The 27809-nt window shown below is 37.6% G+C and overlaps 1 protein-coding gene across 2 annotated transcripts in view; it reads left to right on the forward strand.

Moving 5' to 3' along the window:
• LOC117416232 (potassium voltage-gated channel subfamily A member 5-like) overlaps positions 1-27809 on the forward strand; it is a 48672-nt gene extending 20863 nt beyond the window's left edge. For both annotated transcript variants that reach the window (XR_004546515.3, XM_059027569.1), the window contains exons 2-3: positions 12030-12143; positions 22276-27809. The gene's annotated coding sequence lies outside the window, so the exon portion shown is untranslated. The remainder of the gene's footprint in view (positions 1-12029; positions 12144-22275) is intronic.

Consider the following 27809-nt stretch of genomic DNA (forward strand, 5'->3'; position numbering starts at 1 on the left):
CTCATTAATTGCAAAACTCTAACTAACAGCTCTAACGCTTAGTTTGGTCGATAAGAGTGTTTATTTCCTGGGTTTATTTTCACAACAATAAACATCTGATGGGGGCATCCTTTTCATAGCCTGCGTTACATGTAATGCTACCCCACGTAACCCCTCATACTTTCCTGTGTGCAACAAGTGTGATGCTCGGGTTGGGTCCTGCCTCTTCAGCAGCAATATAAACAATAGCGATCATCGTGTGATCAAGGCTCTACAAGTCACCATGGCAACATTCAATGTATAGGTGACTACACCATTATGCGTAAATTGAATCAGGCATCGAATCAGACAGTGTGGTAACTGCCCAGACAAGACAAAGGAATACTTCCTACTAAAGAGTTTCTTTGAAGAGCAGCCCTTTCTTCCACCAAAGTCTACAGCTAGTTCACCAAGCTCTTTGGTGGACAAATGACATACAGTAGCTTTCTGGTTACTCCACAATACTGCACCACCCTGCTTTACTAAAATGGAATGAGAGAGTTAAACATTTCCTTTGAAACTAAAAAAAGTGCATACCAAGATGGAGAAGATTGCAGCTGTCAGTGTGCTTCAGAGAAGAGAAGACTTTGAAATAAGAAGCTGAACAAAACAATAGCAGTGGACATAACTTTAAGAACACTGAAGCTATAATAATAATAATAATAATAATAATAATAATAATAATAATAATAATAATAATAATATCTTTAGATAGCACCTTTCATAGTGAACCACCATCACAAAGCGCTTTACAGAGGTAGGCTGTGAACTGTGCATTATATGCAGTCACTTACAGTAGGACATTGATTTAACATATCATCTGCAGGATGGAGCACAAGGAGGTTAAGTGACTTGCTCAGGGTCACGCAGTGAGTCAGTCAGTGGCAGACGTGGGATTTGAATTGGTGACCTCCTGGTTACAAGCCCTGGACTTTAACCACTGGACCACACTGCCTCCTTAAATTTCTTTTGTTGGGGGGGAAACTGGCACTGGACTACAAATTTCATAACTACCGTGGTAGGATATTCATTTACTGGAATGTATTGCTTCTCTATTTATATATTCAAGTTTACTGTACCAAAGTTTGGTACAATATCAGCATATTCTCCAGCATTTGACTTTCACATTCTTTGGCAGGTTTACAAGTGAACAGCAAAAAATAAATAAACCATAGCTGCCAAGGTGGATCTCATCCACGCTCAATTATTGCATTGTATCATGATGAACAGACACTGGCCCGACAACATAGTACAGTCTGCATTGTGTACTTTAATGGAGGTGGCTGTACTATATGCACTTTATAGGACCTAACTTGTGTTTGGATGTTAAATGCTTTTAATTAGGTAATTGTAATTGCTATTAAGAAGAAGCAGTTTAGTCATTTAATTTACAGAGTGCATTAATAAAGTTAAAAAAAGAAAAAAAAGATTTTCAGTAAAAGAAAACTACAAATATTGACAGTCTGGTATGGATTTCTTTGGTTTTAGCAGCAACTTGACAACTTGCCATAACAAGCTTTTTGAGCTTAGCAGATTTCTTTGGACTCTGTATCAGTTTCAGCTGCTTAGTACTTGTCTTCCTTTAACCAACCTCTTCACCTTGATGGTCAGTTAGATTGGGCTATATAATACAATACAAAAACCCTGGTGTAGTGAAAACCAAGTATACAATAATAGAATGCTAACTAATGACCACAAGCTGTGTCAAAAAACAAAACAAAACCAAAAAAATCAGAATCTATCTCCAATATTTTAAAGAATAAAATTCCATTGGAATCCAATATTATCACTAACTTATGCTAAATAGTGTTAATACCAAGTTTCATGACAAGTGGACAAGCGGTTCTCCAGATCTATGCAAATGTAAGTGTGACATACAGATGGACACCCCCATCTATTTCCAGGATCTGATATTCTCAATAACTAGTGCTAAATAGTGTTAATATCAAGTTTCATGACAAATGGATAAGTGGTTCACCTGATGAATCCAAAAATATGTGAAGTGTGACATACGTACGTCCTACCACCTCCACTATAGCCCCTTCACAGGGGATTTCATCGCCAGCATGGGATAATAATAATGAGTTAGGAGCATCTGACAATGGGAATGTTTCCAGCCCTTGTCAATGTGGACTAACTGAGCTGCACTGTACTCCTAGGCAGGATTGTTATAAAGCATTTTGGGTGGGATCTCAAGTGGGACTCTTGAAACTTTGCCCAGGCTGAAATAAATTTAGATTTCTTTCCAAGCAGGCTTAGAGGTTTAGACTTTCCATTTCAATAGTATGTTATGTACTGCATTCATGCCCAGCTCTGAAGGCTTTGAGACTAGGGCTGCATGCACTGTAATCAGGGTTGATCCTAACTCCGACACCCAAGACCTTTGCCCTACTGCACATAGCTAGGAATAAGACACTAGTATTCATATTTAAAGGAATGATAAGCAAGGCTTCAGCACTCATTTTATTAGAAGCGCTAGGTCATGATCACTACTCCGCCTGGGTTTTTTTGTGCTTTATTTTACATCAATGCTGAAGCCATCTAATTAAGACTAATAGCTTGTTTCACAGACCAATGATTAGAACGAGTCTTGGACCACCTTATTTTACGATGCTAATCCGGATCTGTGAAACCCTCAGTAAAAGTGTTCACTCTATAAAGGTACCCAATCATTTTTGCTTTGTTTCAGATGAAACTCACTCCAATCAGGATGTGATTAGATAACCAGGAAGCAGCAGTTTAAACTTGAAATCTATGGGGCAGGATTTAATAAAAAAAACAGTGTTATTGTATCAAACTCATGGTATAGTAACAAGAGCTTTAGTAGAAAGTGATTTTCAAACGAAATGTGTTAATTAAATCAATCCGTTAATGCTTTGAAATTGAGTCGATGAGATCGTTAATGAACGCATTTCTCGTTAAAAAGCTTAATTGTCGCAGGTCACCTACATCACTTCCTGTCTCAATGACTAGATAAGGGGAACTCGTTAATCAAAATGCATGTTAACGAGATCAAGAACAATGAATGGAAGCATAATTTGCTGTTATGGAAACTACTAGCGTACAGGGAGACGGCTCTCCCACCAGCGAGCAGCAGCCAAATTGAAATAAAAAGTAATGGGAATATTTATGTTGTGAACTTCATTTAAAATTGTACATTTTGTCATGCAGAATGGACATTTATTTAGAACACTTCACATATAAAATGCTGATTTACAATTATCTGGCGCGTGGGTAAAAATCTGACGGCATGGATTAAAAAATAAATAAATAAATAAATAAAAATGAAACCCCACTAGTCTTTTGGGAGGATGTTTTTTTTTTTTTTTTTTTTTTTTTTTAAATTTAGTCGTTGCCAATTAGTTTTTTTTATTATTTTCTCCCCAATTTGAAATGCCCAATTATTTTTAGGCTCAGCTCACCGCTACCACCCCTGCGCTGACTCGGGAGCCGATGACACCCTGGCCGACCTAACCCTCCCTCCCCCTCGGACGACGCTCGGCCAATTGAGCGCCGCCCCCTGGAAGCTCCCGTCCACGGTCGGCTGTGGAATAGCCTGGACTCGAACCGGCGACGTCCAGGCTATAGAGCGCATCCTGCACTCTAGTGAGTGCTTTTACTGGATGCGCCACTCTGGAGCCCTTCAGGAGGATGTTTTAATTAGTATTTTGCAATCTTTGTTTGGTTAAAAAGAAAAAAAAAATACCGTAAGCCATCTATGTAGGCTTGGATGGAATTTCTTTTCTTATGTTGACATCTACCTTTGTCTGTATTTTAGTATGTACGATATTGTAGGCTATAAATAAACAAGTGAATACATTTCCTTCATAAGTACAGAAAGTACGGAAATTTAAATGTAGTCAGCTACTGGTGCCTCTGGTGATAAATGACCTTTGAGTCTAGAAGAAGAGACTGGAGGAGCCTCTGGATATTCTGACTTACTGTTAAAAGGGTACATTAAAAGACATGCACATGTCTGTTGCTGTTGGCTGCTTGCACGTAACTGTTGGGTTATTGTGCAGGTTTTCCGTATTGCACAGTACTCACATATCCCATTAACAATCTGGTGCACTGATGTACTGCTGCAGCAGCATGCCCGTTCTTTGTGAAAATAAGCTTGTTTGATCCTTTAAGCTTTTGTGGTTGTTTTGATTTGCATTTTGACAAGAGTTACATGTATACTGACACAATAGTTATTGTCACATATACGTTTCTATATGTCATACTATTCTTTTTTTAATATTTTTTTTTAAATATATTTAAACGCTGATGCAGTGCATCTATAGCTAAATAATAATAACACAAAGTTAACATACTGTATGTGAACTTTATTGCATGGTGAAAGCAACAGCCTGGTCCTTTTCTATTGTGGGTGTTTTTCTTTGCATGAGATTTTGTATCATGAAGAACATGGCATGGAATTTGTATATGATATTTGATGTTTTCTATGGATAGCATGCAACATGAACGTGTGAAGGAGGTATTAATACACGTCATTTAATCAAGAAAAAGAGATTTACCCGCTACTCCTCATGGAAAGCACAACCGTAAACAAGCTGTTATTTTTTTTTGTCTAGCTATATAAATCCCCAGGGGGAATGTATGGATTATACTACTAATATACAGTATAACACATAGAGCAATGTCCATGTGTCAGCAGTAGAACCTATCATCATAAAACAATCTGTGTTATTATTATTATTATTATTATTATTAGTAGTAGTAGTAGTAGTAGTAGTAGTAGCAGCAGCAGTAGTAGTACTTAGTAGTAGTAGTAGTAGTAGTATGTGGCTCTTAAACCAGTAAACCGTACAATGTTGTAAATTAGGGTTACCATATGGCTCCAGATTAACCAGATGCTTTGAGACAGACCGGGATTTCAAAATTCCCCCTAAATTGAAAGTAATTCACGTATAAATGATCTCCACCTTTGCTGGGATTAATCCTGCTGTGGTGGAATTGCTTGGGCGCAGCAAACAATTCACACTGATCAGCTGCTTCTGATCAGATCTTAATGAAAGAATAGCTAATCTATCGATAGAGCAACGAGATGATGATGAAATTGTATTTGCAGAATAATATGAGCGATTGAATTTTAACAAACAGAAAAAAATAGCGACTGGCTGCAATTCATTCTTGGTATAATACAATTATTTGACGCGCATGCAGGTATTTAAGCACCTTTATTAATTGTAGCTAAGGATGGTTCATTTACACCTTCATTTATTTCAATTTAGGGGCAAGTTTGAAATCCCATTCTGTCTCATAACGTCCGGTTAATCAGGAGCCACATGGTAACCCTATGTAAATGTCTGTTTGCTTCCTGAGCTATGACAGCATTAAGATGCAATGTATAACCTCTGCTAGGGCATGCCCACATGTCTCATAGACTGATGCAGTGGCAAGCAGCTTTCAAGAGAAAGCTAGTCTCCCAATAGCTGAAAAGCTGAAACTAACTTCAAGGAATAGCAAACAGACAACAAGAAGTTATATTTTAGTGTACAATTTTCAAGCCAGCTGACTGTTTGCTACTTCTTTCAAGGACCCTTTATTATCTGTGTTTGTATTTGATAAATACACACAGTAATGTAACAAATCACCTTTTAGAGTGACATACAGATTTTGAGGCGACTCAGTTTATACGGAAACATCAGTAAAATATATTAATTGTGCAACAGGTCTCAGTTGCCCAGCTACTTGTTATGGTAACATTCGATTTAGTTTCTGAATAGTTGAAACCTAGCCCAGAGTGTTACTGGGCAGAGGTATTGAAAGAAGCTGCATGCCAATTATATCTTAACACCAGCCTTGCCTGACCTGGCTAGTGAACCAGAAAGGCACATCACATGATGCAGTGACCTTTCAACCCTGCTGGCTCCGTAGTAACAGCATGGTTAAGGTGGAGCACAGATTCAAATTAAATATTGGTGCTTTAAAACTCAGAATCACTCAGAATGATAGTATTATAGGTATAGGATCTATCAATTTGCAAAAGCAGCTCAAATTAGCTCTCTCTTGTAGGCATTCTTTCATTGAATGCATGCAAAAGAAAATTTGTAGTTTCACCACATGAAGTACCTGAAACTAACATCTTGTAACAATTGTAAGTTGTAAGTTGCCCTGGATAAGGGCGTCTGCTAAGAAATAAATAAATAATTATTATTATTATTATTATTATTATTATTAATAATAATAATAATAATAATAATAATAATAATAATAATAATAATAATAATAATAATAATAATATCTGCCTGTGATCCATTAAAAAAAAAAAAAAATTAGGAAAGTTGTGATTATAATATGGGACAAGCAAATAATGCAGTACTGGTGTCATGTAACCATCAAAAGAGAAAAAGCAACCTCATATACTCTTTATGACACAGATGTTGTGCTGTAGCACCTTCCCTGCAGCTGGTAAACAATATGAATGTCGACTACAGACATGGCTCTCTGCTGCCATCTACTGTCTATAAGGAACACGCACTACAGTGATTCTTGTATTATTATTTTGTGCATTCTGCTGACCGTATGAATTCCAGTTCAGTAGCAATGCCATCCCTAAGATCTGTAATCACTGTGTTGGTGAAAATGAAAAAAAGCATCTTGTAATTAATTACAGTTCCCTTCTAAGATGAGCAATTATATGGTAAAATTGGTATAATCTCAGGATTTGTACTATACTGCTATAGAAAAATATGAAATGATTTGACAGAAACCTCTATGCTGGCTCTTGGTCTGCATCAGGTTATACTTTAATTTGATAGCTTGATTGACATGGCTGTGATGTGTAGTTGCTCTGTGGGGTCAGAAGCGGGCGTCTATGAGACAGCGTGCCAAGGCCCTATTTTCAAGCAAGATCAAAAAGGCAACTGGCAAGAAACAGTTTAGTTGAAGCGCTGTGACAGGTTGCTACAGTCTACAGCAGCAAGCTTTTTTTTTAAATTTAGTCGTTGCTAATTAGTTTTTTTTATTATTTTCTCCCCAATTTGAAATGCCCAATTATTTTTAAGGCTCAGCTCACCACTACCACCCCTGCGCTGACTCGGGAGGGGCGAAGATGAACACACGCTGTCCTCCGAAGTGTGTGCTGTTAGCTGCCCGCTTCTTTACACACTGCGAACTCACCGTGCAGCCGCCTCAGAGCTACAGCGTCGGAGGACAACGCAGCTCTGGGCAGCTTACAGGCAAGCCCGCAGGCGCCCGGCCAGACTACAGGGGTCGCTGGTGCGCGGTGAGCCGAGGACACCCTGGCCGACCTAACCCTCCCTCCCCCCGGACGACGCTCGGCCAATTGAGCGCCGCCCCCTGGAAGCTCCCGTCCACGGTTGGCTGTGGAATAGCCTGGACTCGAACCGGCGACGTCCAGGCTATAGAGCGCATCCTGCACTCTAGTGAGTGCTTTTACTGGATGCGCCACTTAGGAGCCCCCAACAGCAGCAAGCTTTGGGTTGACTGGACATTTAGGAAATATTGTGACCTCCTTTGTTTTGTATCTAGTGCATTTTAGTTAATATCTTGCGCATTTCACACCTATTATACAGCCTTCTCTTGTTGGGCAGCCCCAGTTTAACACTGGAATGAGGATTACAGGCTGGTTACTACAGCAAAGATTACACGCTGGTTACTACAGCAAAGATTACACGCTGGTTACTACAGCAAAGATTACACGCTGGTTACTATAGTAAAGATTACAGGCTGGTTACTACAGCAAAGATTACAGGCTGGTTAAAAGTGAGAGTAACATTTCTGAAAGAGTGCTTAAAGCAACATCGCTTCGCTGAATGTGTATAGGAAGCAAGTACATGTACTGTATGTACAATAACTCCACTGCTTTTATGGCTCTTATTAGCAGAACGACTTACTTTCTGTTGATTTAATTTGGACTCCATTTAAACTGCAGATTCACTTCCTGTGATACAGGTATTGGGCATCCTAATAGAAACATACAATTCCCTTTTTTCTGCAAATATGACTCTAGTTAAGTCAAGTGGGATCCCAATACCTGCTGCACAGAGAGCTATCCACAGTGTGGTTGGATAAATGGGCTTCATTTTTATAGCATCACAGAATTTTATATTGCAGTCAGAATACATTTTGCAGAGTAACGTCCTTGTACTGAATTCAGTATCATTACTATACTATTACAGCTTACTGAATTAGGTTATATAATACATAGTGTCACATATGATATTTTGTAAGAGACAACCCTTGATCTGGCACAGAGGTTAAGCTACATTTTAAAAAGATGATACTGCACTAGTAAGTAGGAGGGTCCTCGGTTTTCTTGTTCTTATCTTATCTGAAGTGGTTTCAAGTGTGCAGTAATAACATCACAGACTAGCACGCGCCTCCACTACCTGATTAATAGAATTCTAAATGGCAGCCAAGCTCAAACCTGCTTAGATTGTAGCCATTGTAGTTGTTTAACATCAACAAGGCCGTTTAAAACAGGATACTTGAAGATGGTTCAAGTACTCAATTAATAATATCTTATTCAGAAAAAAAGACTGTTAACTAAACTTTTCTATTTAAATAAACATATAATAATGTCCTCATATCTTTTTTTCTACAATTAGAAAAACTTTGGGGGCAGTTTTTAATGGTACAATATATTTAGGGCTTCTGTTTTTCTGGTTTTATTAATTGTATTTTTCGGTGCTTATTTTTAGCTATTTTCGAGTTTTATGTAAAATGTTTTTTTCGAGGCTTTCGTTTTTGATATAGTATGAAATGAGTGTTTTCGGTTACTTTCCAAAACGCTTGAGCGTTTTTTTTTTTTGTGTCAAAATATGTATAGTAACTCGACAGTACTTAAGTTGTCCCTTCTTTCCTTTGCTGTCTTCCACAATGAAATCCCTATGGTTACGTGCACATTCTTCTGGGGTTTTTGTGTGTAGGCATTTTTGTACATTCCGCCACAATTCTGTTTTAAATCCTCAGTATCTTAATTGTAATACGGTTTTAAATCCCGCTAACAAGCCTCCATCCTGATTGTAATTTCGTTTTAAATCTTGCAGGCAGAGTCTCCAACAGATATGTAGGAATGTGCTGTCACTCAGTAGTTGGGGCGGGTTTAAAGTATTCAGAACGAATCAATGATAGATACAAGTCAGAAAGGCGGGACATTGCCCAGCAGCACTGGGAAATGTATTTATTATTATTTTTGTAGTAGGTTTTAATTTTTAATGGGAAAAAGGTGGAGTCAACATTAATTGATTAACCATTTCCACAGTTTTTCTGGTTTTTCTAGAGGATGCATTGAGTCTACCTGGAGAAAACTCTCCTTCTCTAGTACACTTTTTCTTTTTTTAAATGATAATAATTTAATACTTTTTTTGTCTTGAATTGGACTGGAATCTTCATAGGACATTGTTGATCTTGAATCAAGCCTGCTTGTGAAAGGTATCGGGCGTCTGAGAGTCTGTTTGCAGATGTGATACAGTAGAACCTCAGAGTTCGTAAGTCTGAAATGTTCGTAACTCTGAAAACTGAATTTTCAGTGGTTTTATTAAATGTGGACACCTGCTATCTACACCCTCAATCTGGAGAATAATACAAGGACACAGTACAGTAATGTAATGCTCATATTGTTATGGTTCTAAAGTCTTTAAAACAGTATTATAATTGGAAAAAGGCTACATTTAAATTGACATTGAAATCGTAACTGTATCAAAAACACAGATTTAAATGAATATGAAAACCTGGGTTAAGGTCGTGCTTGTTTTAAACACAATGCGTTTGTGCAGCTTGCCTCCTTTGGCTTGAAAAAAAAGAAAACTGTGCTTTGTGTAAAACTAAAATGTTCCCAGTAAAATTGCTGGTACTTGCTTTGAAATCTGCCTCACATTTCTGAATGCATTTTTAAATCCTCAGTATCTTAATTGTAATACGGTTTTAAATCCCGCTAACAAGCCTCCATCCTGATTGTAATTTCGTTTTAAATCTCGCAGGCAGAGTCTCCAACAGATATGTAGGAATGTGCTGTCACTCAGTAGTTGGGGCGGGTTTAAAGTATTCAGAATGAATCAATGATAGATACAAGTCAGAAAGGCCTCCTTTGGCTTGAAAAAAAAGAAAACTGTGCTTTGTGTAAAACTAAAATGTTCCCAGTAAAATTGCTGGTACTTGCTTTGAAATCTGCCTCACCTTTCTGAATGCATTTGTTGGTTCAGTAATTTTACCTTCTCCATGACCAGCATGCTGCTTATTGGAGCGCCTATGTGGTTGCATTGCACTCATGGTTGAGTGATTGTGTACTTCTGGTTGAAAGTGGGGTGTTTGGTAGACCGTTCAGTTTGTAACTTTGGTGTTCGTAACTCTGAGGTTCTACTGTATTGCAAAGGTTGTGCTGCCTTCGTTCAGATGCTACAGCAGTAGCTCCAGTATGTTCTACTGTACATTACAATGGATCTTTTAATGCAAATAGGCTACTAAAAAACACAATTTAGTGCATCACACGATTTATTACATCTTATCGTAGGGTAGGAGGAAGCATATCCATTTTCTGACTGATCACCCCCTCAACAGCTGTCATTTATAGTGCTCTGGTAAACACCCACACTGAAGGGGACTAATCCATCTTTAAACTATGCTGTATGTTGTTATCAAAGTATTTGTCCCTTGAGTGGAAATGTAAGTGTTGTAATAACTATGTCTTCCAACATCTCACTCTTAACACTCACCAAAGCATGCTGACTTCCAGACCATTTTCAGAGTTGATCAACATATATCATGGTAAGGTTTTATAAAGGATTCCATTCAACTTTATCCTCTTTCCCTCCTTGCAAACATGTCGATGGGAAAGAACAAATTAAACAGCAGCTGTAGAACCACAGTTTTAAAGTAGAGCAGTCATTAGAATATGAAAAACGGATAGGACCTTCAGCGGAAGGGTTCTCAGTGTGAGCAGATGTTAAAGTTATACAGGACTGTTGGTTCTATTCCACAGCTGATTATTGACCTAGGACCGGGTTGAAAAACATATTGCAGCAGGGATTGGTACACCACAGAAGATTGTAACAGTAAGTTAGATTGGTAACAAATCTCGTATTTCTGAATCAGTATGAAGTTCAACCTTTTTTTTTTCCAATTGCAAAATCATCTGAACCTTGTCACTCCAGTTTAGTGCTGTCAACAACTTCCACAGTATCATTATGTGGATCACACAATTCCTGTGTTTTCAAGAGAAAGAACTGGATTATATGGACTGAAATCCCTTCTCTGTCTTGGGCATGTAACATGAAAACAGATTAGTGAAAGAAAATAAAAAGTAAACAAAACCAAAATATATAGTAACAACTAACTGTATAGACACACATACTAATCCCTAAATAAGCATTCTAATGACTTGTTACTATGTTTGTATAAATAAATACATAAACAATTAGGTTTTCTTGTTACAAACAAATATGGCTCAATCCCTCCCAAGTCTACCAAGTAGCAGGATAGGATGTTTGATCTTCTGGAGGGAAAAAAATGTGATACTGATACTGGAAAATCCCTCCCTTATCAAACTATATGCACTGTAGGTAAACGGCTGTAATTCTACTCCCAGCACCTGCATGTGGAGGAGGCCTCATACTGTTATTAACTTTAGAGTCATCAGAAAAGGACCCCTGTGGATATTGAATCCCTAACAACCTGCAAACACCAGCATAATGCAATCTGACCAAGCATATTAAATCCCGTTTATAAAACTAAACCAACAGCGTGGGGGACACAATGTAATATAAGTATTGGAAGTACTTGTCAATATTTAACAAGGTGCACCAGTTGCATATTTACAATATTAAATTACAAAACTGACAGGGGTTTCCGAATGGCTTGTTTCAAGATGAGAGACATGTAGGCCGCAGGCTCAGCTACCCACCACTAGAGTTTGTTGTGCAAATGCTGTATGATGTACATCATGTTTTTAAACTGGGCTTCTGAACAGTACTGTCAGAAAATCATAAATCCTTGGTGTCGTCACATTGAGTGTTTATGACTCTCCCACTGTGTTTTATTAGAATTCTGTGTCTTGAAAATCCAACACTGAAGCCAGAGACTCACCCATCGATGAACAAGACAACACCAACACAACAAAGAACGCTTTGATAGGACGTCCCCAGTACGTAAAACAGGTAGGAGAATCACAGTACTCTAAGATTGACTTTTTGTATGTTTTACTATTAAAGACGTATTAATTTTAATGAAAGTTATTCCATATATATATATATATATAACTGTTAAAATGTGTTTCTAAGGGTTGTAATGTTAGCTCTTACCTTTTTGCTGCTGTAATCTATATTTTTCTAGGCCATTAGTAATACACCCCTGAAGCTTGCTTCATAAATAACCTGACCGCTTATTCAATTGACATGAATTTGTTTAATTAGCACAATATGGAATTTTTTCTTGCTAAAATAATGTTTTTGTTTCTCCAACTCATGTACAATACCGTACATTGTATGTAATTATTTATTTTAATAATCTGTTTTAATTTTTAATAATAAGGTAGGTATCATTCTTAGTTGGTTTTTAAACAATTGTGTAAAGATGAATTTTAAAATATTAGAATTTTTTTTTTTTTGGTGTCACTGTATTTTTTTTACACCAGCCCAACCATATTGTTTAATATGGTTTATAGAAATAAACCTTTCAGTCCACAAATTGAATACTACCGGTCGTTCAAAAAGATTATTTGATGGAGAGAAATGATAAGCTCTATGTCCTACTCCAGTGACCTGCATACAGTACCAGCAGTGTTAAAATGAACACAGACCAGTTCCATCTGCACTGCTGTCTAAGGAACAGAATGAAACCTCTACAGCAGCAGCAGTGATGAGTGCTGGGGCCCTCTGCTGGATATTTACATTAAAAAAATAAAATATCTGTCCAAAAACATTTCACATGTACAGTACAAAAACAACCATGTTAGAATAAAGGGACCGGCCAAGTTATATACAAAAACAGGTCATGCCTTTAATTGTTTAATTTAGACATTTAATATAAAAATGGCTAAATTAAACTAGACACAAGTGGCAGATTTGCCACATTTTTATTGCAGAAGGAACCAGTAGGTACATAAATAAAAGGAACCATGTTCATTTACAATATGTTTTTTCCTCTTCAACAAGGAGAGCATGAATAAAAATGTGTTTTCACCTTGTACTGCCTTCCTCTCCTATTATACCAACAGATAATAAAATATTGTTTTGTATGATATGTTAGTGTTTGACGCTGTCCAGCAAAACTAATTTAAATGGCACTGAAACACCTGGGATAGCTGTGGCAATACCCTAGGTTTCCTATGAAGTTTGGTCCTATGTAGGTAGTCATAGTAGTTTTCCTCATCCTTTATCATAGCTTGACTGGTGAGACAAACATGACTCCCAATAAACTGTCTGTCAAAACCTTCAATATCACTTCAAATGGACCGAGGAGAAATTATAATAATAAACAGAGCTGACTATATCAGTACTTTGGCAAATTAACCGTTTCTGGCTAATAAAATAAAATGAAAATCTGTGTTCATTAAAATATATATATATATATATATATATAGAGAGAGAGAGAGAGAGAGAGAGAGAGAGAGAGAGAGAGAGAGAGAGAGAGAGAGAGAGAGAGAGAGATGTCTGTCTATATGTCTTTACAGCAATACAAAAGTTCAGAACTCTTTCAGCCAAACTTTCAGTTTTGATGGCTTACCGCAAGAACCTGATGAAGACACGTTAGTGTCGAAACGCATTGGTTGTTTGTTTTACAACCATGTTTTTAAAATTAAATTGAATTACAAATGTTGCCCAATTTTCTTTTTCTTTTTTTTTTTTTTATTGGAGCAGGATATTGTAGGTTATGTTCACAAGTAGTCATGGTTATTTAAACAAATACAATATGATCCAAGCATCAACCCCAGGGGCTCTATTCTTGTGCTTTCTGCAGATATTGCCTCATGCCATTGCATATACTGGGATGGCTTACACTGATACAACTTAATACTGAAGAAGACGCAGTCATTCATAACTGTGAGAGTCATGTAATTCTTTGTGTGTCCACTGGCACCATTACCATCTGTTGTGATTGAACAGGATTAACTTCTTGGAAAATGACAGACCTGATACCTAAACTGCATTACAGTATGTGCCTTAGGCACTACTTTTATATTGTGGAACTTTAATACAAAGATTTTTTAAATTAATATATACATTGAACACATTGAGAATGTATTGCCTCCTCTTCAAATGTATGCAAAGGGGAAATTGCAAATGTTATGATTATTTATTTTTCCATTTTTTTTTTTTTTTTTTTTTTGTTGTTTTTTTTTTTTTCTTAAATTTAGTCGTCGCCAATTATTTTACCCCGATTTTCACCCCAATTTAGCATGCCCAATTATTATCTGTATCCCCGGCTCACCGCTCACAACCCCCGCGCCGACTCGGGAAATGGAGGCTGGAACACGCGTCCTCCGAAACGTGCTCCTGCCAAGCCGTCATTTTTCGCACTGCAGATCCACAGCAATGCCACCAGACCTATAGTGCCGGAGGACAACACAGATCTGGCGGTTCCGCTGCAGAGCCACAGGCGCCCTATCGGCCACAGGGGTCGCTGATGCGCGGTGAGCCGTGGATTCCCCTGCCGACCTAAGCCCTCCCTACCCGGGCAGCGCTCAGCCAATTGTGCGCCGCCCCCTAGGAACTCCCGGTCACGGTCAGCTGTGACATAGCCTGGATTCGAACCTGCGATCTCCAGGCTATAGGGCACATCCTGCGCGGAGCGCCTTTACTGGATGCGCCACTCGGGAGCCCTATTTTTCCATTTGTAACACTAGAAGCCAGTTGTTTCAAGGGGGCTGCTAGTTAGTGAGTCATCATTTCATTTTGGTGGACTGTATGCGGTCCAGATGGCGATTAAAGGGGTAAATGTCTGTCCTTGGCTGGGCAAGTGGTTCCACTTGAATAGCATTGTGATCGAGTGTGGGATTAGAGGGGAGTTACCAGGTTTCAGTGTTAGGGGAGCTGTCATAGACATGGAGAATCACATACTAAGAGTGCTAATTGGGAAGTGAAACTGAACCCTTGGTGAGTCAGAGGCACTGGAGACCCAGAGTAAGTGTATATCCAGACAGTGGGGGGGGGGGGGGGGTCGAGCACAAGAGCACTCCTCTGCTTATCCAGCCCTGTAATGGAGCTCTCTGTCTGTCTGCATTGGAACAATAAACAAACACCAGCTTTTAGTTAATTACTGGAGATGTTAAGGAGAGGGAAAGGGTGCGTGTGTGTGTCTGCATATCTCTGCTTGTGTGTGTTGGTGTGTGTGTGTGTGTTGGGGTGTGTGTGCGTGTGTGTGTGTGTGTGTGTGTGTGTGTGTGTTTGTGTGTGTGCGCGTGTGTTCAAGGTGCATGGTCCTTTTATTATTTTTGAGGACAGTATTTTATAAATGGTCCCACTAAATAAATGCTGAAAAACCTACAGTGCACGGACATCACCAACTAGGGCAAGAGTCATTTTGCGCATGGTGGTGTGTTTTAAGATTTTATAGAAGATTAAAAAATCTATTGGGGTATACGTTTGGTAATTGAAATACTGGAAATAGATACCAGTTATTAATGAACATATGGATTTGACATTCATTTGTGTAATGATTTGGTCAAACTAGACAATAGAATGTATAATTAACCTATTTATGTATTTTTTAATTAAAGAGGTTATAAATAATTCAATAATCCCCTGACTCTTACTGGCTCTGCTATTCTATTTATAATTGTACTTCTTATATACTTCTTATAATTGTATATACAGTATATATATATATTGCTATAATGTGAACTTCTTTCATGAAGTGTTCACACGAGACTTGCATAGTGAATGGAAATGCATGACATTTAAGAGTTTTAGAATAATTTCATTATCTGTAATATAACCCCTTTAACAATAATATCTAACTTACCACTACTTGTGTAGTTTGTACTAAATGTAGTATCAATAAGTATGTTTTTAGTGCCACGCTGGTAGTGGTCTGTGGGAAAATCTTTAGAAAACCAAGATGGTCTTGGGAACAACTATGCAGAGCGATGAAACTTGGCAAGACTGGGTTTCAAGTGCTGTCAAATGCAGTCCTTTTTTAGTCATGTCTGGCTAAAAATAAAAATGCTAATGTGTTAATTTTGCCTTATTTAGTAAATAGTCCTTTAGAGTCTTAGCGAACTCTCTTGACTTTCATCAGATTCTCACAGCTTACTGTTTCTGCCTCATGCTTGTTTTGATCATTCATCCTGGATCATTCATCTTCAGGGGAATGTTACTGAAGTCACTCCCCACCGCTTGTACTGTATATTTGTGAAGAATCTCTTCTGGGTCTCATATTGAAGCATGTTTCTGTGCAAGTAAAACCTCTGAACTTGCTTTGCTGTTTTCTGTTTCAGTAAAAGTAGATGATTAAGGTTTTTTTTTTTTTTTTTTTTTTTTTTTAATTTAAAACACAAGTGTGTGCAATATGGCGTTCAGAAGATTTACATTAAGGTGGGTGAAATGGCTAGGGTAGACCCAAGGCACATGGGTACAAACATTAAAACATCTTTGACTGAGTTTAAAAAAAATTAATTTGCAACAATAAGCAGCATCAGTTACACTTTAGTACCAGTAACACCACCCAATTCCGAGAAAGAGGGGGGGTTAGAAAGCTGACCGTATCAATATTGGATTCCGCTTTTCACCTGCTAGACTCTGCATTCAGTACTTCACTGAGTAGAGTATCACCTTTCCAGTGAGTTTTGTAACAACAGTATTGTCTGATGAAAAGGACCTGGAACTAAGGTGCCCTGTCTTTTGTTATCAGACTCTGTCCTAGAAATCTCCAGGCGTAATCTTACATAGGTCATCTTGACCTTCAGCACGCTTTACAGGTGGCCAGGCAGATAGCAGGGAGAGACAGGATCCATTATTACACTGTGTAGTCAGAGTCAAACATTAGCCTAAACCAAGAAGAGATATGCAGATGAACCCATATGTTAACAAAACTGATGGAAGTGGCATGTTCACTCTCTTTCATTTCTATCCTAAACAGAAAGGCTTGAAAATACAGCAGCATACAATTACAATACCAGTGTACAGTTGTCTCCGTGTATAGGAACCTCCTAACGGCTTAGGGAACAGCCTTGTGGTGAAACAGAATTGTCCCATTGTAAATGCTCCGCCTAAAGGAACAAGAACTTCACTTCAAAGAGCACCTTTTTGGCACTGATAGCGATTCATTGCTAACCGATTCAAAACTGATACAGCACTGTTTTGTAACCTGATAACTCATCATTATCAAACTCAAATTCAAATGGTTTATTCAATGTTTTCAAAATAGATTTGTCATTGTGAGAATAATCTAGAGCTTGTGCTGCATTTATTTAATGTGTATAGGGTGGTACCATGACATTATAATGTATTAACAGCAACAGAAAAAAAAGTTCAGAATGGGGTTATTTGTAACATAACTGATGTTCCTCTGGGGTTAGAATGGTCCTGGTAAATACAACTTAGTGCTAGTCTGTGTTTTAACAACTCATTTGCATGGAGTGGATGTACTATGCTAATGCTACAAGGGGGACATAACTAGGTCTGAATTTAATCTGCAAGTGGGGGCATCAGACAGGGCATTTGTTACCTGTTTTACCCCACTCAGATACCTTGCTTATTATCCCCCACAGGGGATACAGAACAGGTGCACAAGTCACACTTTTACAATATCTACAGAAGAGATTGTAATAGATAGGGTATCTCTATGGAACTCTACTGAAATGTGCATACTATAAAATGGTAAAATAATGTTAACCATATGAATATATATTCTATAGACATCTCTAAATACTTCTATAGCTAACTATACAGAACAGTATATATTCACATTATTAGCCAACAAGGCATATGTGGATCTACAAAGAGGTAAACATGGTCTTGACTATGCTATATATTTTTACAGCATTTTGAAGCTTGTGGTGTCCTGACATTGTGAAGTCTAGTGTGCAGTATGTTGAGTGATGCCAAGAATAAAGAGCTTTGTGCTGGAATGGGCAGTCAGTGTTTTCTCTGGGCGTCTCACTCTTGACTGCTGCCCTGCATAAACCCAGCAGGCCTCGGAGGATTTTTCCTTCGCTCACACTCTCGCTATATAAATCGGGATGAGGGGCTTATCAGTTGTGCCATGGACTGAAGGACCCCTTGTGGTTTTTGTTCAAGCTTGTCAAACAGTGACTTTAGGGGTCTCTATCTTTAGTCAGACAACACGAAAAGAGAGCCAAGGATGAGGCATGCCTTTGGTTTAGGGTGGATCTGGGTTACTTGGAACAGTACAGAGTATAATGAGCCTTGTTAAAGTGATTGTAGCTAACTAAAAATCATTTCATAAATATTACCTCTCAAATGTCAAATTTGTTATAGTCAAAAAACATGATATATGGTACTACACTTGGGTAAAGAAATCTCTGTTTTCAAGCCATGCCTTCAGTTAGTGTTGAACTTGCTGGTTCATTTCACCTGTAGGGCAAAATTGGCCTCACCACTTAAATGGTTTCTTTCCTGTAATTAACCCACCAGCTGCTCCCCTATTGACATACATGCTTTCAGTCAGTAGCATGTTTTGACCCAGAAGACACTGCTGAGGTGAAATGACTCAGGAAGTGCAAGTGTAACAGGTATCCAAAGAAGGCGGCATAGAAACTGAGAACTTTCTTTCATTTAAAGTAGTACCACGTACCATGTTTTAAAATGAAAATGTTTGCTGTAACACATGTTGATTTCCAGACTGCACATTTGGGATCTATAGTAGTATGTAGACATGGAAGGGCAAGGTAAGAAGGTAAGAATTATGGAATTATTTTGTTAGCTACAATTAGTCTAAGACAGAAACTGCATGATGAATTTTACTGAGCTTGTTTAAGGGGTGGTTCAAAGAGGTCATTTAATGCATTTAATTTGTACATTTACTGTTCTCTCTTCATTGTAGGTGATGCAACCTTGCTGTTTGTCATAAGCGAATTATGAATCTGAATTAGGTAACAAGGAGTGATAGTTAGGGAGTAAAATGGTATTGTGTATGTGAAAACTATAACGTTGACAAGGTGGCTTATGTGATCGGCAACACAACTTTAAATAATGTAACTCATGAGTTAAAGCTTTATGAACAGTGCCCTAAGCACTGCTAAACTGGGATTGCTTTTTTAAACCTATCCAAGCATAAGCTGACTTGAAATAAATGACAAATGTCACAACGGTCTTGCAGCAAGAAAGAGCCTGTAGTATTCACAAAACCTTACATAATTACCAAAAGGTCAATTAGTCAGAACTCATGAACAAATAACATTACATATAGCCAGAGGACTTTCTGCTGTGTAGTGAAAATTAAAACATTTTATAACAACAGCAGCAATGTTACTTAAAAATCTTAGCAGCACTGAGGTGCCTGTTACCACTGCAGACAGACACACATGACATCAAGAGTGAAACAAGCAAATAACATGCTGAAGTGCTAGGACTGGTCTATAAAATAAAAGCGTTTATAGAGATCCTAGGATTGAATTGAATTTGAGTTAAAAATCATAGCTCAAAGCACAGATCAGTGTGTTTACTTGAGAGTGGCCCAGGACTGACAAGCAGGGAGTATACAGGTTAGGAGTGAGATGAGCTCGCAGAGCACTGATGGGAAGAGTGGAATACCTGTGCATTGTCTATAAAGGACTTTGAAGTCAATTTCTCAAATGTGGTATTTAGTGGCTTAGTTTCTAGGACTTTATTGGCTGGTATGAGAAAGTGACTGCTATCTTTTATATGCAAAATGAATCTGAGGTCAGACCCAGCCAAGCTTTCCTCAATCAGGCAGGGAAGTACTGACAACAACCCCTTTAAAAAAAAAAAAGCTGTCCTTAAATAGCCCGGAGATTATTACCTAATCAATGGCAAAACACTGTCCGGACGCTTGGGGGATGAAGGTCTAAAGAATCAAACTGCTTAGCTCTTTGGTGGGCAACCACCCAAGTAACTCAATGTTAAGAAGCTGCTACAGTCAATACTATGTGTCACCGCAGATTAACTAGTTCAACCAATACCTGTACCTCTGGAAAAATGAATGTCCAATAATGTGAATGATTTAGGTTTGGAGACGCAATGCGACATCAGTGAGAGCTCCCCTACTTTTACAGGTTGAACGGGGTCAAGCAAGTGAGGCCATGACTCCAATAGCAAACATACAGTGTACTACAGGGGTTGGAAAAAAATAAATAGACACATGCCATGCGTTTCACACACAGTGCTGAGGGCAGACAAGTTGGATGTTAATGCACCCCATCTTATTTGCAATAAGAACCTAGGGGACATGAAATGTGAAAGCTTCTTACACAGTTTCGTGAGTATGTTCCTCTTGAAAGGGATTACAGTATTTTTGGCAGTGTAAAGAATATACAATAAAAACTCACATTTTTAAAGTAATGGACAGTAATGGAAGCATACCACACTACTAATACCATACAGTATCAATTATTTTAAAAGTACCTGGGAAAAGTGGCATCTTCTTTGCAAGCAAGCATTAGATGTATGCAACATTCATTAAGGAAATATTGAGCACTTAGCAGAAAGAAATTGAGAGGCCTTTTAACTGAAAACTAGTAAGGCATGTCAGCAGTTTTACCATTACCTTGGAATGGATATGGTAACATATTGAAAAGTATTACAATGGCTATATCTGTGATTTAACATTTTCTCCTTGACCAATAGTGAAAGGTATAAGTATTCTGTCTAAAACCCACAAAGGCTTGAGATCATTAGGGTGTGGTCACGTGTGGGCAATAAATTTGGACTTTCTTCAAGCAAACTGCAGAATGAAGTGATGTGACACACATAGCCTCAAGATAAGTTAGCTCTCTTTTAGTTGGTCGTAAAATGGGTACATGAAAATACTGGAGGCATGATAATGGGCACCTGAGCATCGTTATCCCAGAAATCACTGCAAAAGGGTCTTATTTCAAGCCCTATACACTATGCAGCGCCACACTGTGACATTGCGTTCTTTAGCAAGGCCCAAACTGGTTCAGAATAATCACTTCAAGATGGCAGTCACACTTGTTATACAATATGGCTTTTCTCTGGACAATTAAACATTGTACCTGTGTTGGCTAAAAGAGCAATGCTGACAACTAGTGGACTCCAAAGAGTCACAACACAAAGTGAAAATTATTGAAAACTAAAAGCTAAAAGCTGACTAAAAGATAGCAAAGAAACAGTCTTTATTTATTTTTTGGCTAAGTCTTAGATTTGACTGTATCCTCTACTAAAGACAACCATGTTTCCTTGCACAATATTAACCTTTTGAGGGTCTGAGGCTCCATCAATTGCAGCTCCATCAACATGTAGTTCAGCCATCTGGTTTAAAGGGTACTCCTCACCAATGGAGAACATGCTCTTCGCCATTGGAGGGAAGGTAGCTGCCATCTTGGTGAAGGGCAGACCAGCACTTCAGAAGCTGTTTCAGGAGGGCCATGTTTAAGAGTGGCAAATTTGAACTGAATTAGTTTCAACTGCTGGCCGCCCTAATTGGATACAGCTAAATTGGAGGCAGGCTTATAAATTTATAAGGATTGCTGGCCTTTGTTCTCCAGTTGGTGAGTGGCAAGCACCCAGCGCCAAGGGAATTCTCCTAACAGTGTGTTTTGAGGTAAACTCCCTCTGCTTCTCTGTATATACCTTTGTTTATTTTTGTTTTGATGGGCTCAGACACAATTTGGACTGTTTTTAACAGAGACCCCAGTTTAACATGTGTGCCTACATTGTTTTTGTGAGCATGTTTAAATAAAACAACAACCTTGTGGTGTTTTGCACCAGACCTCGGACTCCTGTCTCGGAGTACTTTGCACCCACAACAGATTGCCAATCCTCCACACCTGTAAATCAAGGAGAGATGCACTGTCGAGGTTGATGAGCCATGTGTATTTTCCAGTACTGTAGGATTGCTTAATGAAGTGGGGTTATTCATAATGAAGAATGTGAGACATAGTGAACAGTGCTGTATTAAATCTAATATAGTACATTAGTCTTTTAGTTTAATACATACTATCCAACTGTACGTCTCACCAATACATAATGAGTTGACTTGGCTCTCTCTGTTAGCTAGTAAATTGCACTTATTATTTCATATTTGGTTGTTATTCCAGATCCTTGCTGATCTAACAGACTAGTTCTCACCTACACATTGTTCCCAGTGGATGTGTATTTTACTTAAAACTTGTATCTTCTTTTTCAGAATTTGTGCCTAAAGAAGACTTGGTTCATCTAGCAAATGTCAAGAATTCCCTTCGTCAAAAGAATCGCAGCTCTTCTTATATAAAACTGTTATTTTTAGCTTGTTTAGACAAACCTGTGCCTTTTTCTTTATATATACTGTATATGTGTGTGTGTATGTGTATATATATATAGATAGATAGATAGATAGATAGATAGATAGATAGATAGATAGATAGATAGATATTTCTCTTTAAAGTCTCAAGCCTACCTACTTCAGAACATTAACTTAAAAATACATGGCGGTTAATCCTGTTGACATTTTAAAAATAATTGATTTCAATGTGCTGGAGACGGATAAAAACACTTTACCTGATTAGTGTGCTTCTGTTAGAAAAGACAAGTGCCTGAGCCAATGACCGAGCCCTGCTAGCAAAGACAGACAGCAAACAAGGCAAAGAGGAACCAATGAGAAACCTTGTTTGTATTGCCAAGCGAATTGATGAAAGAAAAAGAAGGGCGTGTGACAATATCTGAAATTGTAGGAACTAAGTCAGTCAGTCAGAACTAAAAAATAAATAGAAACCCAAAAGAACATAAATAATAATGTAATGGATATTGAACACAGAGCAAACCAACAGGGGCAAAAACAGAAGCTAGAGGTAGGCGTTAACAATACAAGGCTTACTGTATAAGGGACTTTCACCTTAAAATACACAGAGAGTACACTGTGCGACTGCCTGATGGTAAGTGGAGAACTACAATGCACATTGTGTAATACTGGGCACTTCTCAGACCTGACCTCTTAGGTGTAGTAGGTTGACAAAAGGTTTGAACATGCGACTCATTTTTGCTTAATACTGTATATTTTAAGTAGCCTAATTCATTAATAATGTACAATGAGATTTAACCACAGGTACAAACCAAACATATAATTAAATGTATCTGGTTCTTTTTTGTTAAGATTGAAAGCCAATGTTTTAGCTTTTACAGTTTTTAATTTAATGTAACATTTAGTACCGACGGTATGACCCATGGAGGATAGTCCAAGAATCTCATTATTTGTGTCTATCTGCCAGGAGTCGTTGCTCTGTGCTCAGTGGTTTTACTATCATAGCATTACAAATGGGCATACTGACTTATAACCACCAATTACTTAAGGTTTACTATTTATTGCTTTCTAAACAAAAGTAAATGCAACATATTTTTGTTGTCCTTAGGAATGCACATAGTATCACAATATGATTCTAATACAGATTTAATAAATACAATGTGGCAGCAAAATCTACTAACTGTAGAGATTCAGAATAGTTCATTTTATGATCAGTTTTACATTATTCCATCTAATCTGTAAACTGACAGTTCTGTGTTTTATTTATTTATTTATTTAGCATATAGAATAGAATAGAATCTCTTTCAAATGTTACAAATATCTTGTGAGTACAGTAAATCATTCAGGATGTTTGTTTTACTAAGCATAAGTGTAATGGAGGTTAAATACAGGTCCTACTACATCACAAGAGCTTTTAGAGTTACGTTGTCATGTTCAGTTTTTTTTTTCTTTCTATAATATGATTGGTTGATGTCTGTTTTATCCAGTCTTGTAACCTTTACACACTACTTTTTCTGGAAACAGTCCAGTTTGTTTACATTCCTCAAAGGAAGTTTCAGCTGAAGGTAGACACCTGCCCCTCTTGAACCTTGAAACAGGGACAGAGACAGGCTCCTGATTCTACCTTCAGCAGTAAGAGGTTATATCGCAGCGCTCAGGAAGCTAAAACAAACATTTTACAAGGTTGGTTGCCTTTTTTCCCCAAAATGTGTTTTATGCTGATGCTATATATTGCAGAGGAAACACAAAAAGAGCTGATTTTCAATAAGATTAGTGTGTGTGTGTGTGTGTGTATATATATATATATACTTGTAACCAGAAGGTCCCCGGTTCAAATCCGACCTCAGCCACTGACTCATTGTGTGACCCTGAGCAAGTCACTTAACCTCCTTGTGCTCCGTCTTTCGGGTGAGATGTAATTGTAAGTGACTCTGCATCTGATGCATAGTTCACACACCCTAGTCTCTGTAAGTCGCCTTGGATAAAGGTGTCTGCTAAAATTAAAAAATATATTATATATATATATATATATATATATATAAACCATACAGGACACAATACCTTTAAAAGTCAGTTTAATACATTTGAAATTACAGCACCACAACCTACCAAGACTATTCATACTGGGAAATATTTCTAACGTAAATTCAGGTCCATCAGTCTCTATTGCTTTAAAACAACGCAATGCTGCTAATTGACTGTTTGGGGTTTCTTTTCTTTTCTTTTTTTTTGGTGTGTGTGTGTGGGGGGGGGGAGTCCTAATGAAAACTTAAAAAAAAAAAACTTGCTAACAATATTTGAGCTAGTTATAAGCAAACAGATAAGAAATGTGAACTACATGAGCTAACATGAAATCTTACATGAACTAACAGACCAGTTTTTGTTGATTGTGTCTATTTAATTTACAATTGTGGTTGCATATCCTGTGAGTATAAAGTGAGTATAATGTATCTGTATTTAATTGTATTCCATTTGTAGAACTTGTGTTGTTTACACTTTCATTAAAGCAATTGGGATTCTTCAAGGCCAGCATCCTTCACTTCCTGTAAGAATGTTGTCTTTTTAAAGCTGCAGTGTCTCACAACCATGCTTTATACTTAAATGTATAACTTCAGATACTGTCTAGTAATGTACATTCACAATAACGTAGTCTTCTGTGCACTCTACTTCATAGAAACAAGACTTTGTTGACTATCCAGCTTGTCTACCTTCCCCAAATGTAATTTCAGTTACAGGCACACAAGTTGTCACCTCACAGTTATGTCTGTGTAAACTAAACCGGCATTGCAGCAGTAGCAGGTTATATATGATATAAATGAGATCTTCAGTTTCTGTTACAGAGCAGGAATTAAAGGGGGTTTCTATTTATTCCAGATGGTGGTTTTGTTATACAGATCTGATATTATCAACGTGGGCATAAATATTATGGGGCTTTACAGCTTTAAAAAAATAACAATAATACATTTTAATTTAGATCAGACTGATATTAGAAATGCTACACTGTAGCATACCAGATTCCCAAAGCTACCTTCCTCACATCAGTGTTATATGTGTAATATCAAAGTAAATATGTAATATTGACAGAGTTATCCAGTGGATGTGCTGATGTTTTATATATTACTTGTTCCTGCCTACAAGTTGTTGCTGTTAATGTAATGTACGTATTATTATTATTATTATTATTATTATTATTATTTATTTATTTCTTAGCAGACGCCCTTATCCAGGGCGACTTACAATTGTTTTTTTACACATTATTTTTTACATACAATTCCCCATTTATACAGTTGGGTTTTTACTGGAGCAATCTAGGTAAAGAACCTTGCTCACGGATACAGCAGCAGTGTCCCCCCCACCTGGGATTGAACCCACGACCCTCCGGTCAAGAGTTCAGAGCCCTAACCACTACTCCACACTGCTGCCACGTATGTTTCATACAGAAACAAGTCTCTAGTTTGAATAGGTTCTTAAAATTTTTGTTGCATATTTCACTGCGGCAGCTCCACTGCCACTAATTTAAGTATTTAAACCTTGTGATACTGTTGAAGCATTCCCAACGTTTTATTACGGAATATACAACATGCTTGTGGCATTTTTTGTGTCCATTCCATTTTCCCAGACAAACCTGTGAACTGCTCTTGTTCTCATGCACACTATCATATTATATTTTTTACTAGTAAAACATGATGGTTATAACAGGTATAATTGTGATCCTAAAATGTATTAAAAAACACAAACTACTGAAAATAAACCATTTATTTTGTTCACAAGATATTCTCGATACAATGCATTGTGTAAATAAATAAATAAATAAATAAATAAATAAATCCCTTATCTGGTTACTTTTGGAATAGGCATCAAAATTGATGTAAATATGTCTCTTGTTGCTCCAGTGAGCATTGGTGGATTATCGCTTGGACTTAATCACAGCCTGGAACTGCCTTGAAATGGGTTTAAATGTTCTCTATGCCCAGTTCATGATCCCTAATGTGAATCAGAGTCTTCAGGAGATTTGTCTTTCAACCAGGTATCTTTGGATCTACTGAGTTTGCCTACAAGAGGCGGTCAAAATTCAAACACAGTGAAAATTTGATTTACTGGCGTTTAAAATTTTCAGAATTTGTAACAGCTTTACAGATTTGTCCATCCCTGAGAATAATGCCGCATGAACTGATCATTTGATTATTTGGATTGAGCTCTCCGAAGAAATCAGGCGCTGACAATCAGGTGAGGGTCATTGGGGTTGACTGGGCTAATATATCATTCAAAGTGAAACTAGTGAAGAAACAGCTGCTTGGGTTTGTGATGATTGCTGTTTTTCTTAGACTGTGGAGAACAGCAAGCCACACAAAACCAAGCAGCGGTTTCTTCAGTTGTTTCACTTGGAATGGTAAATTAACCCAATCCGCACCAAAGACCCTCGCCTGTGGAGAGCTCATTCCCAATAATCGAATAATCGGTCCGTGCAGCTCTAACGGAGGAAGTGTAAAGTTAGCTGGATATTTGTTTATCTTTATTTGATTATGACCACTTCCTGGCCACATCCCAAACACCGAAAACTGCAGTTATTGTTTGTCCAGTAATCCGAATTATATTTCTACCTCTTTGGTATTATTAATGGGTTTGGATTTTGACCATTCCTTATAAGCAAATTCTCCATCTAAAGTACTTTCTTAAGAAATATAATGCAAGGCAATGCAGTATTTATGATGGCAAACTGAACAAAATCACATCATTCCTCTTCAGCACAGTTGCTAATTAATTAGTGTTGTCAGGATACCAGTAGCATTGTAATCAACATTCTGGAAATGTGTCTGTATTAAAGGTCCACATGGCAAACTGAAGCAGTGTAAATCTTACTTGTCTACTGATCCTGAACAATTTAAGAATGAATGGCTGGGTCTGAGATGGTGCTAGAGATTTGGGATGAGACTATTACCGACACCAATTCATCGCTTCAGGAAAACACAGAAAAAAGTGCAAACATAAGACATGGATTTATGTGGCTTTCTTTTATAGTTATTTTTGACATTAATCTCAAACATATATCAGCAAAAGCAATTACGCTTTTTTGGAATGAAGAGGACAGATATTAATCTCAGAGTCAATGCTATTAAATTGTTCTAAACTTAGATCTAAATACAGCCATCATGTTCAAAAAACTCTTTGTACCATAAAAAGAAAACCAACATCTCCATCTTTGCGTGGTCTCCTTCATCCAATTTAAGGTTTGATAAAACATTACTTTGTCTAAGAAATATAACCTGAGTTCAGATGAGAACGTCTAATGTTTAATGTGTCTGAATCCTCCTAAAATGAGCCACAGTCTGAAAATGAGTCCAGCAGCCTCAGCAAATAAATAATGGAATTGTATTTTTATGATCATTTGCGTATTGTCAATGTTTTCTCTGTCAAATAACAGTGTGATTCTTCAATAAAATATC

Source organism: Acipenser ruthenus, chromosome 7 (genome assembly GCF_902713425.1).
Source record: "Acipenser ruthenus chromosome 7, fAciRut3.2 maternal haplotype, whole genome shotgun sequence".
NCBI classification, from domain to species: Eukaryota; Metazoa; Chordata; class Actinopteri; order Acipenseriformes; family Acipenseridae; genus Acipenser; species Acipenser ruthenus.